The sequence below is a fragment of the Etheostoma spectabile genome, chromosome 8, assembly GCF_008692095.1.
Source record: "Etheostoma spectabile isolate EspeVRDwgs_2016 chromosome 8, UIUC_Espe_1.0, whole genome shotgun sequence".
Taxonomy (NCBI): Eukaryota; Metazoa; Chordata; class Actinopteri; order Perciformes; family Percidae; genus Etheostoma; species Etheostoma spectabile.
This window is the reverse complement of record NC_045740.1, coordinates 29,731,546-29,743,905: the sequence shown is the minus strand read 5'-3', so window position 1 is coordinate 29,743,905 and position 12,360 is coordinate 29,731,546. Positions and strand designations below refer to the sequence as shown.

Below are 12,360 nucleotides of genomic sequence, written 5' to 3'. Positions count from 1 at the left end.
AAATAAATCCAGACGGACAATAAACTGTAAAAATGGCCTCAGGGCCCAGAAGGTTAAAACAATTGGGCAGGTTGCATTAGTGCAGTATTGTGATGTCTCAGTCTTATCAGCACCCAGTTATGACCTGTTAATAAGTTTTATTGCCTGTGGTAGGAATGATTTCTGACTGATTTCCGATTGATTTTGCGACATCTAAGCTGTCGGTAGTGACATATCACCACACAGCAGCATTTCAACGGTTTTCTGTTGCTTGCTAGCAGACGACATTGACAAGGAGGAAACCTTCACACAATACAAGTCAATATGTCATGTACTCATTCTAATCATGCTCTCAAAATATTTCAATTTGCCCATGAATCCTTCTGTTTGGATTCGGCAGAAGAAGTGCATTAAGCCACATGTTGAACCGAGACCTTGGTCTTATGTTCTGTACATAGCGAGCTGGGACCTTCTGCTCGCTAATTCACTTGATGAATAATTGCTCAGTCCCGATGATTTAATAGCACGATGTAAAGCCGGACCCCGATGATGAATTGCTGGGCCGGGGAATGTCGTTCCAGGCCCATTTTTAGAGATTACGTTTTATTAACTCTACTGGATGTCACATCCAGCTAATGAGTATATCAATTATTCATCCATTTTTGTAATTTGACACAATCTGACATAGACAGGCTTTTTTCTTCTTCTTTCAGGTAAAAAGGAAAGCCCGGCATCTTTATGGGAATTATTTTGAAGCAGGATTTATCCATCACTCTCTGTCCAACTGGGTTTCTGACGCTGATGCAGGGTATTGTATGTGGGCTGGTGTAATTCACCAGTTTCTTACTCTGTTTTGCTATTGTTTTGATGCCTTTTAAGTTGTCCCTACATGGTATGGCATAATAGGTCTGTGAAATGAATCAAATTCTGTCTGTTAACGGTCACAAAAACAACGTAATTGAGAAAAAAAGGCTATTTTGCATTTACATTTAGCAAGTAAACTCTTATTTTGTCTTTTTGGAATTCAAAAGTTCAACGGGGAAAAGTATTAAGGGAAATTTCACAGTTCAATGTGTTTTCACTGTGGATTTATTTAAATAAATCCACACAGAGGCTATAAAGTTGTTCAAATTTGAAACATTTTGACGCTTTTTTAAAACGTTGTTGTCCCTTTTTTGCACTTTTTAAGACGTGGTGGGAAACCATTTCCAATGTGTGTATCATAATGTGTTGTCTTGAAAATTGTGGTGGTGGTGGTGGTGCGCGGTCACGGAAGGCTTGTATCATGTGCAGGGGGGAGTGCAGATCGGGCACACACAAACACACACACACACACACAAACACACATACACACACACACACGCTGGGAACAAAACTAAAACTTATTCCTCCAACTCTGCTCCGGTCTCATCTACGCCTTTCTCTATCTCTCTTCTGCCCACCTTTGGGTTCGGGTATCCATCCTCTAGTACAGGGGTGTGCGCAGGTACGGGCTATTGTTGGCCCGGCAACAGCCCGTTTGCCCTGATTGGCTTAGCTGCCCCTCTGATTGAAGAGCATAAATAAACTTTCTTCTTTTTTTCTTGTTTTTGCTGTTTGCTGCATCAATACAATAATGCGCTCATTCCTAAAGTTAAATCAAATTAAATCGCCACATCATCCAATCTTGCCCTCGGCGAGATCACGTGAACGCACATGAACGAAGGAAAGCCAAGCCCTCGGGCCTTCACGTGAGTATTTAAAGTTATGGAGATCATGACAGATGACCAAAACAATCCGCTCGAGCTTTGAATAATGTGCAGCTTCAGCTTGTAACGTTGGCATCACGTCGCGCAGCATTGTCTCATATTAAGGTAAAATGCTACGCTATCAACCAAAGCTAACGACAGCTGATTGGAGCAATAACCCTCCAAATGTGCACGTCCCTGATCATGTGACAGTGTAGTTGTCATTACTTAGACTTCCTCATGGGGGCGACAGAAGCTACGTACTATAAATACGCTCCCTAATATACTCAGTTGCAAATCCGGAATAGGCCTTAAAAGTTTTTAATTAGAAATAGCTAACAGATGCTGTTGCATTGAATGTGCAGACTGGAGGATGATGACGTGTGCACCCTGAGAGCTGACAACGTGCACCCATTACCCACTCCTCCATATCTGGAGAGCCTTCGCTGGTCGATAACTACTGTATTGATTCCTAGTGCTGGAATGAAGACTTTGGTTATTCATCTTCTCTTTTTTTTCCTCTCTCTTTCATCCCTGCCTCCTAATTAAGAGATACACAAGCTGAATTATAATCACCATGGCAACAGAGTCAGCATGCAATCCCTTTGATAGCTCCCTGTCCCACGTGGAGCACATCTCATCACCAGGATCTAAAATTAGACCTCCTCTCTCTCTCTCTCTCTCTCTCTCTCTCTCTCTCTCTCTCTCTCTCTCTGGCACACACTGGATGGCCTTCATTCCTCTGATATCACCATTATTCAGCCTTTTGTTCAGTTTTGGAATTTTGGCCACTCATTGGATTTGTCCAAATGACTCGGATGTTACAATAATACTGTTTTCCTTAAACACATTATAATGCAATTTATTGATTGATTGATGATTGTCAAGAAAAAAATATGTGTTATATGAATTTGTGCAGTTTGTGTGTGTTTTAGGGACATTTCTGTTATTTTTTTTCTTCAGGGCTCTAATATTACTCTTTGTTTGAAGTACTCAGAAGTAGGTTTAGGTACCGGAACTCGGGGCCCTAAGTGAGTGGTATCAACGGGACCTCATTTTGGTTCCACTTCACTCCTCTGTACGCTCCCCTCTGGTGCTCTGAAACGGACATCACAGGCTACAGAAGCATCGCTGTGTGTGATGCTAGCTGTCACTGGTCTACGCCATAACGGTCATACTATTGAATGGCTTATCGCAGGCGCTAATGGAACCAAATGTGAATCTCATAAATTACCATCCTTCTTCATCCGCTTATCCGGTATCGGGTCGCGGCGGCAGCAGCTTCAGTAGAGGACCCCAAACTTCCCTTTCCCGAGCCGCATCAACCAGCTCCGACTGGGGGACCATGGAGCGTGAGATTGGTCGGAGAATCGGAGCAGCGGGTGCGGTATTACATTACATTTATCGCACCGTTGTTACGAAAAAAAGAGAGCTGAGCCAGAAGGCCAAGCTCTCAATCTACCGGTCAGTGTTCGTTCCTACCCTCACCTATGGTCATGAAGGCTACGTCATGACCAAAAGAACCAGATCCAGGGTACAAGCGTCTAAAATGGGTTTCCTCAGGATGGTGGCTGGCGTCTCCCTTAGAGATAGGGGGAGAAGCTCAGTCATCCGAGAGGAGCTCGGAGTAGAGCCGCTGCTCCTTCACGTCTAAAAGAGCCTGTTGAGGTGGTTGGGGCATCTGGTAAGGATGCCTCCTAGGGGCCTCCCTAGGGAGGTGTTCCAGGCACGTCCAACTGGGAGGAGGCCTCGGAGAAGACCCAGGACTAGGTGGAGGGATTATATCTCCAACCTGGCCTGGGAACGCCTCGGGATCCCCCAGTCGGAGCTGGTTGATGTGGCTATCGTAAATTACCCCACTAATAATGCTCGGAATGGTACCAAACTTCTACAGTAGTAAAACAGGTTCTGTACTCCTAAAACGAGGCATTGTGAAGTTTGTAAGTACACCAGGAGTTTATTTAAACAGCACTTGCCTGATTGCTACTCCTCTCTGCTGCTAGCGCTTTGTTTTTTTTGTTGTTTCTGTCCACTTTGAGCAAAGTGTATTTTACGATGCTATAATTACTGTTTATTTCCATGGAGTCTGGTGGGTTTTATGTTTAAAAAAGGATCTTACTCTTTAACAGAAGGGTCGACCTCCTTAGAAATCCTTTCCATTATGTTGTCAGACACTCAGTCAGTGTTAGTGTCAGTGGTAAAATGAACACTTTTGTGAAGGTAAATAAGCTGGTCAAAGATCAAGCTGTTCCACTGAGCGCTCCCCCTAGAGGCCTGGAGAACCTCCGTTGTGTAAACTGGATGCAGCGTTTTTCTGTTGCATCTGTTTTTCATTTTGCATCGCTTCTTTTTTTCGGGGGTTTGTGAGCTTTTCTTCTTGCACCTTTTTTGCATTTCCAGCGCATTTGCTGAAGCATGTGTTGTCAAATGACTGAAGTTGTTTTCATAATCTGCTTGTGTTTTGTCCATTTGCATGTGTTTTCTTAACCCTCATGTTGTCCTTGGGTCAAATTGACCCGTTTTCCTATATCAATGTTCTTTTTAATTCCCCAAAATAACATGGTTGATTCCACACAACACTCAGTACAAATCTCTACTTTCATTCATTTTGGGTCTTATTCAATTTTATAGCATCTGAAAAACAAATTGGAGTGTTTTTGAAATAGTATTGAGTAAAAGTTGACATATTCTATATATATCTGTGATTATCTATCAACAAACATTCCTTACATTTTTGTCAAAATAATTCCTAATTTCTGCTTTTCTAACTCAAACATTAGGTATAATTTCCTATAATCCTATAATCCTGTTGTCCTCGGGTCAATATGACCCATTTTCAAAAAGTTTCTATATCAGAATTTTGGGTTTCTTTTAACCAAATTGACACAAATAAAATAACGTGGATAGAAGTGAAATAATAGAACAGTTTATAACTTTCATTAAATGTGGTTGACTTTTATTAAATGTGAGTGTTTTACTCAATTTTATAGCATTTGAAAAGTTGAAAAAACCTTAAAAGGCCCAGAAAAAATTGACAAAAACATCGGAAAGAGTGACAAAACACGAAATCCACAAAAGTGTTGAAAGAAGGCCAACATTTTGACCCAGAACAACAAAAAGTTGCATGGTCGGCAGGAAGACAACACAACAAGACAAGGGTTAAGTTGCAGGGACCTGTATGGACAGTGCGTCTGCTCTTTGGGACGTGTTTTAAGTAAAATGTTGCAAAATGCTTGTGATCTGAATAATAACTGACTCTGTAATCATCTCTTTTTGTTTTGTTATTCAAACCCATTTCCAAACGTTCTCTGGTGAATGATTTTTTACCCATTGGAAAGTCAGGAACACTAACTTCATCAGAAGTATTAATATTCCTTTTCCATTAATTCAAATTCTGAATAGGTTCTGTAGAATAGGAAAGGCTACATTGGCTGCCTTTCCCGCAGCTCTCTATGTGTGGAAACGACTCAGATGGAAACCCAGAAATGAAACAGTCGAAGCCCAGAAGCCTTCACTGAAGTAACTGAAAGAGAGTTTTTGTTCACAGTCTTAAAACTGAACCACCTTTCATCACCAAAATTACACAATCAATAGCTAAACGACTCGTCTGACCCTGTCCCTCTGAAAGCAGAGCTGGGCTATTGAAATGGAAATAACAGCTGTTTTGACTGATTCTAAAACTGACTACAGAGAACTAAAAAGCATTTTTGGCTTTCAGGAGTCACATCACTGGTTCTTGTTTATTCTCTTAACCTGTTCCATATCGTGACAGTGGCAATCACATGACATTCATGTGAGCTTTTTACAAACTATAATCATGTTTGGGATTGGCAGTCATTATAAAGCACTATACTGTGTGTACTATAATAAGCCCACTGACATGTGTTTAGTACTGTACTGCATTCTGGTGTCGTCCTTGTACTTATTTTCTGAAAGAGTATTTTACTGTGCACAGTTACAGTGAAGAGCTGCAGGAACCTCTGTCCATACCTGATGACTGTCTCCAGCCTGGTTGGCTAAAACAAAGTCATCAGAGAAGCATGGAGAGATGCTCGCCGCATGAATTATCCCAGAAATGACATGTTTAATACACAGTCCATCGCAGTAATAAAGGCTCATTGTGCGTGTGTGACAGCTTGGTATAACAAGAAATGAACTCATTAATTTACACATTTTCTTTACCGTCTTATTCTGATTTAAGGTTTTTCACTCCTTTCACCATCTGCTACTGCCAGCAGCTCTGAACACGTCCACTCTGTTGCTGCTGTTTTGGGACGTGAATCATCACAACAGACGTCCCGGCAAATCCGGTCAACTGCTAGGGGTGGCTTAGAATAACATTTTGAAATAAAATAATTTCTTTCATCAATGTAACCAATACAAAAAACAATAACTATCTGAACCTACAGGAATTCAATCAGGAGAGACATGTTGGCAGATATGCAAATGAGGTTTATTGTACAGTTCAATAAAATGTCTTTGGTGATTAGACTCCACCGCTATATGAATATTTTGTATATCTATATGTAGGGGTAGAGAACCATCAGACCCCCCCAAGTGGAATCTAGACACCGGTGGTGTCTAGATTGGTGTCAAAGGAGCCCGAAGACCAGACCGAAGGAGGGTCTGGACCAGTCAACTGGAGTAGAGGACTGGAGGTGGAGGGGTGGGGGGTGGGTTGGGGTGTAGGGTTCCACTCTTTGCCTGCAACGACAGCTGATAGCAAAGGGAGAAACAGATTATTTAAAGCAGGGTTGTGACTCTGTGATTGGCCCTTGCCATTTGTGTAGGATTCTGATTGGTTTAGCAGGAAGGTGAACGCCTCCAACAGCTGATTGGAGTTAGGTAGAGCATTGATTAAATGAGACAGAGATATGAGACAGTTTTATACAGAGTGATACAATTATTGTTAGGATAACAGCTGAATTCATTTAGGATTAAAAGTTCGGTCTTCCTGAAAGACGCTGAGCTACATTTGTTTTGGGAAATATTGCTGCAGACATCATATCTCATCCAATCACGTAAACGTTTTGGAGTTAAAAGTCAGAATTAACATTTCCCTTCTGACGGAGCTGCTGCTCTCTGTTTCCTGCCCAGGGACTACAGATGAAAACTCTACTACTGCTAAGGAGCTGCGCATTGTCCCCGTCAATTAAAAAAAAATTATAACGTAAAGTTAAAATGACCCAATGCTGTAATAATGCATGATCCGCCCTTACATTCAGGAAAAAGATAATGGTTCTGATTAAAACACTCCAGGGGAAAGAACTTGTGTTACCTGGGTGAAAGGAAGCATACTCCACTCCCTGGCAAGCATGTTTTATGACCCATCCATCCATCCATCCAGCCATCCATCCATCCACCCTGTCCTCCTTCCTATTTGGTCCTGAGTGCTCTTATACAGCAGCATTTAATACAGAATACAGAAATAAATTTGTCGAATGCTTATGAAAAGTGCAATACATAGCTGTATGCAGGGTTCAAGATTAACTTTCATCGTCCACCAGCCAAATGGCTAGTGAATGTTGAATTTTTACCAACCACTCAATAGATAACCATTGTTTTTTTGGCTGGTGAGTGAAGGAAATCTGCCCGCCATTTGTACATTCTACCAGCATTCGGCTAGTAGATGGTACTAATTTTGAACCCTGGCTGTATGTAGGAATGGTTCATAAGAACAGCCTGGATGAACCTTGTATACTGTCCCTATCTGCACATGTAGAGCAGTGTAGAGGCGGATGGAGGCTGGTTTATGGTCAAATCTAAATGACTATATACATACAATACTATGAACACGCTTGTAAATGGTTCCAAATCAGGTAAACAATCATGTCCAACTTCAACATGCAAGGCTATCCCATGATGACAAGGTGCAAATTCTCAAAAAAAAAGGATAAATTAAGATGATCAAAAACTCACCATTTACCAAAATTGACTTTCCAATAATTAAAATGCAGTCTACAATCTGTGGTCAGAGTAATGTATTCTCCACATCCGGCTCTGTTGAAGCTTAACTTACACTAACTTTACTTAAAGAAACCAAGTCAAAATGAACTGACAGCAGAACGGCAAAGCCCATTCCACCATATAACCAAATACCTGAATTCTAATATATTAAATCTGTTAAATGGCATGACACCATTTACTTTTGCAATGGGAATAAAATACAAAAACTGTAAACAATACAACATGGCTTTCACACAGGTCTGTCTTCCATAAACAGATGGTAATTGTATGTCATTTGTCAGATTACTGTTTTGTTAAGGTAAAGTAAAGGTAAAGATTACATCTGTTTGCCACAGCTGTCGGCAAGGTGTTGCCATGGATTCTCTCACTCATGCCTCCAACTACTGAGACTTTAAAAAAAAAGGACTAAAAACATTCAACTTATGAGTTTTAATTAACCCTGCAAGTCGTTGCACTGCCTATTTGTATTTGACATTGATGTTCTTATACCATGCTTTTATGATCTTTACTGTAGCACTTTGAGATTTGCTCCAAATGTAAAGTGCATTACAAATAAACCACATCATTATTATTATAATACGTGTTTCTATTCATCCTTCACTCAGGGACTACCTGTTTGTCTTGATCTCATCATAAGAGACCGAGCAGACAATCAACATTCCTTGTGAACCACATAGCTCTGTAAACACTAGTTTTCTGCTGTAGATCGGGGGGGAATCACCATGAAACCTCTCGTTCGTCTTCTCTGCGGATCACTGGACCAACAGACTGCAGTGGGTAGAAGGAAGGATGACGGGGCTCACCCATCTGCTCGTCTCCGTCCTGTATCCGGAGGAACGGGGTCTCGTGAGACGATCCAGACTCGTTAAACGCCCGGCGTCCTGCTGCAACACCTGTCTCATTTCTTGCACTCCGCCTTTTCAGCAAGTTTGAATCAAGTTAGTACCACAAAAGAAAGACGGGTCTGTGCCTATGTCGTCCCCTTTTATAATGGCCTTTCAACTGTGTGCTGATATTCTTAAGACATCATTCTGAAACAGTTGGAGCACACTGTCAAATTTACAGTAAATTACTGGCAACAATTGTCCAGCAAGTTACTGTGAATTCTTTTTACAGTAAAGGTACCGTACTACCATTTACAGTATTTTATGTATTCATTGTAAAATACAAAACAATTAAATAATAATAAAAAAGTAAAAATACAGTAGTTTACTGTACTATTTACAGTACTATAGTGGCTATGTTGTGATTTTATTTACAGTACTGCTTTGACTACTGTGATTTCAACTGTAGACTACTGTGATGTTGTCATGTCGACCAGGTTGTAATGTAACTTTACTGCATTCTACTGTAAAAATCATATACAGAAGTGTTACTGTGAAATCTACAGGAAATAACTGGAGATTTCACAGTTATTATTTACAGTGTAGCATCCGTGTAGTGTGAACGTCTAACAGTACTAAGCATGGTTACCAACTAAATAAAAGATATTAAACTGTATTCATATTGTGGGGCAGGTGACTCATTTTCTGAGTCAACTTTAGCCAGCTGACCTGAGCTAACATAAGCTTTATAGAGATCGTAGAATTTCATAAGCTGAATAAATGACGCAAAAATGCTTTGCTGAAGAATGATCCATGGACAGATTTAGCTACCATACATCTGCCAACTTCAAGCAACGATGTCAGGTCCCTGTTTAGTCAACCAACCAACTTAAAACCCTGAAATTTGTGGTTGTATTAAAAAACAAAAAACAACTTAAATACGTTGTGTATTCAGCTGCCAGCCATTATATAGAACCTAACATTTTTACCATTTATAGATGTATAAAACACATTTTTTTTTTAAATTCATTCATGTGTTTTGGGATAGCCTTTGTTATTTTGTATTTTTCCACTGTGCTGTCTTACACATACCTAATGAACTGAAGATTGGCACCTACGAAACCTAGATTTGTAAGCACAGTAATCCCAAATGAAAGTTCAAGGGCCCATGTTTATCCTCTGAGGACCACACATATCCACATTAAACTGAATTTGATGGTCACTCTCAGGTCATGCTGACAACTTCCTTCTTTCTTTTAAAATGCATTGCTTGTCTGCATTCCTGGACACTTGTCTTCCCCTCTTTTATGATCACCTGTCCCCGCCCTAATGTGATTCACCTGTGTGTAGTTATCTTCCCATCCCCCGTGTATATACACCCCCCTTGTTTCACTTGGTCCCTGCCAGATTGATTACTCCTTGTGTGTCTCAGCCCAGCGTTTATCCCAGACCTTTTATTTGCATTCCTCACGTCTTCTGCCTGCGATTCGGTACCGCTGCCTGTTGTTCATTGAACAATAAAAAAACTTACCTTTTACTCGTGCACCAGTACGCTGACAGTATCCAAAATGAAAAATATCTATCCCCTGTGGACTGAGGCTCTGCTTGGGGAATGGCATTGCAATCTGTCCATTAGGTTTAGTCAATACATTTGTAATTGTTCTAAAGCAAATGAAGGAGAAGCTGCTGTATGAGTTATTCAAGGTTCACAAAATCTTTTTAATGTACTGTACAGAGATGGCAAAAGTACTCACTTTCCAAACTTAAGTAGAAGTACAGATACTTGTGTTAAAAAATACTCCGGTAAAAGTGGAAGTACTGATTAAACTTCTTTACTCAAGTAAAAGTAACAAAGTACAGGCTTGGAAATTTACTTAAAGTATAAAAGTAAAAGTAGCCTTGCAAAAGCTACCTGAAGCACACAAATGTTACTAGAGAGACGCTGAGGAACTTCAGTGGACATGGAGGACACGGTCTTTACATGGGAATGGCTACATTTTAAATGGATGTCTGCCAATAGGCCTAAAACATCACATATATGATTATTATGACAGAGACTGGGACTCCAGGTTAATAAGATTCGGACTTATTAGCAAGATATTAATTCAGTTGTGATTCTGTAAGAATTCACAGATCTGGGTGTATCAGTCTGCTCAGGGACCCCCCAGTGTCGTGTACGGGGTGAGAGGTGTTGTCCATGATGGATGTCAGCTTGGCTAACATCCTCCTTCTCCCCCACTTTCTCTATGGGGTCCAGAGGACAGTCCAGGACGAGCTCGCTCTCCTGATCAGTCTATTGAGTCTGCTCCTGTCCCGGTCCGACTGCCCCCCTTCCAGCAGACCACAGCATAAAGGATGGCAGAGGCCACCACAGAGTCATAGAAGGTCCTGAGGAGAGTCCTGCACACTCAAAGGACCTGAGTCTCCTCAGTAGATAGAGGCTCTGGCCCTTCTTTTATGAGCTGGGTGTTATCAGTCCAGTTCAGTTTATTGTTCAGGTGAACACCCATCTGTAGCTCGCCACTACCTCAATGTCCGATCCCTGGATGCTCACCGGTGAGAAAGGGGATGTTTTCCTCCTGAAGTCGACTATCATCTCCTTGTGTCTTGCTGGTGTTAGCTGAACTGGTTGAGCTCACACCAGCTAACAAAGTCCCTGATAACCGTCCTGTATTCCAGATCGTTCCCCTCAGAACACAAACCAACAACGGCTGTGTCATCGAGAACTTCTGGATGTGGCAGTGGTAGGGCTGCACAATAATCGAATTTTAATCGCGATCACGATTTGACTTCCCACATCAAATTTGCGTGATCGAGCGATTATTTTTTTAAAGCGTCATTTCATTGAACGCTCCGGGTTTTTTGCAGAGCCAATCTACCGCTACTACCGTCTGCTCATGAGCCAGTCAGACTAGTTCACTGCACCCCGTCAGTTAGTTTCAAGATGTAGACAGCCCAGAGAAAGAGAGTGGTGAGGAAACAGATAGCATCGGAATACGCCGTCTTAAGGTTTACCAGTTTACCAGTAAATGCACACTTTGTCCCTGTATTGTTTTTCATACAACAGCAGTGAGCAGTGCTAGTTGGTGCTAGTAGTGTCTGTTAGCTGTTAGCTCCTCTAGGACGCACCGTGCTAATGTCCTCACATCCGCTGCAATGCTGTTTAATGGATATGGTTTATTTGCGTTACATTACCCATTTCGCCTGTTAAAGCCGTGCCTGTGTTGGATCTTTCTACGCTCTCTCCTCTTACTCTCCGTGCCCCGCCACACGCGGCCCGGTCCACACTTCTGACATTTGTCTACAGTTTTAATTGTTACTAACACAGCTGTATATTGTTAAGTATGAGGGGCAAACCTGGATTAGTACCAGTGTTTCCGCGGGTAACTCTGTATCCGCGGTCGCCACGGCGAAGAACACAGAAGAAGTTATTGAATGCAACTAACTTCAGTTGGTAGAGTAACAGCGTGAGAGATGGAGCTGCTGGACCTGGACCTGGACCAGGACCTGGGCCAGAGATGTGACCCATGGCCAGAATATCATAGTTAATAAAAATGCAGCGCAGTTAAGATACAGACGCCGTGTTAATCCGCCCTTCGACCCGTGCTAGACCCGTTCATAATGATCAGCCGTCTCTCTGTGAGTAGCGTACATCACACTCCCTCTCGCAGTTATAAACAGCCTATGTGACAATAAAATTTGTTTTGGTTAAAATCAACAAATAATCGTGAGAATAATCGCGATCAACATTTTGATCCAAATAATCGTGATTATCATTTTGGCCATAATCGTGCAGCCCTAGGCAGTGGGTGGTGTTGTGTGTGAAGTCCGAGGTGTAGAGGGTACTATGTGCTAACATTAGC

General features: G+C 41.6%; 1 long non-coding RNA gene across 1 annotated transcript in view; it reads right to left on the bottom strand.

Moving 5' to 3' along the window:
* Positions 1–9,890, bottom strand: part of LOC116694262 (uncharacterized) — a 10,180-nt gene extending 290 nt beyond the window's left edge. The window contains exons 1-2 of the long non-coding RNA XR_004333095.1: positions 9,788–9,890; positions 1,395–1,402 (exon numbers count right to left, since the gene is read on the bottom strand). This is a non-coding gene — a long non-coding RNA (uncharacterized LOC116694262). The remainder of the gene's footprint in view (positions 1–1,394; positions 1,403–9,787) is intronic.
* Between the last annotated feature and the right edge of the window lie 2,470 nt (positions 9,891–12,360).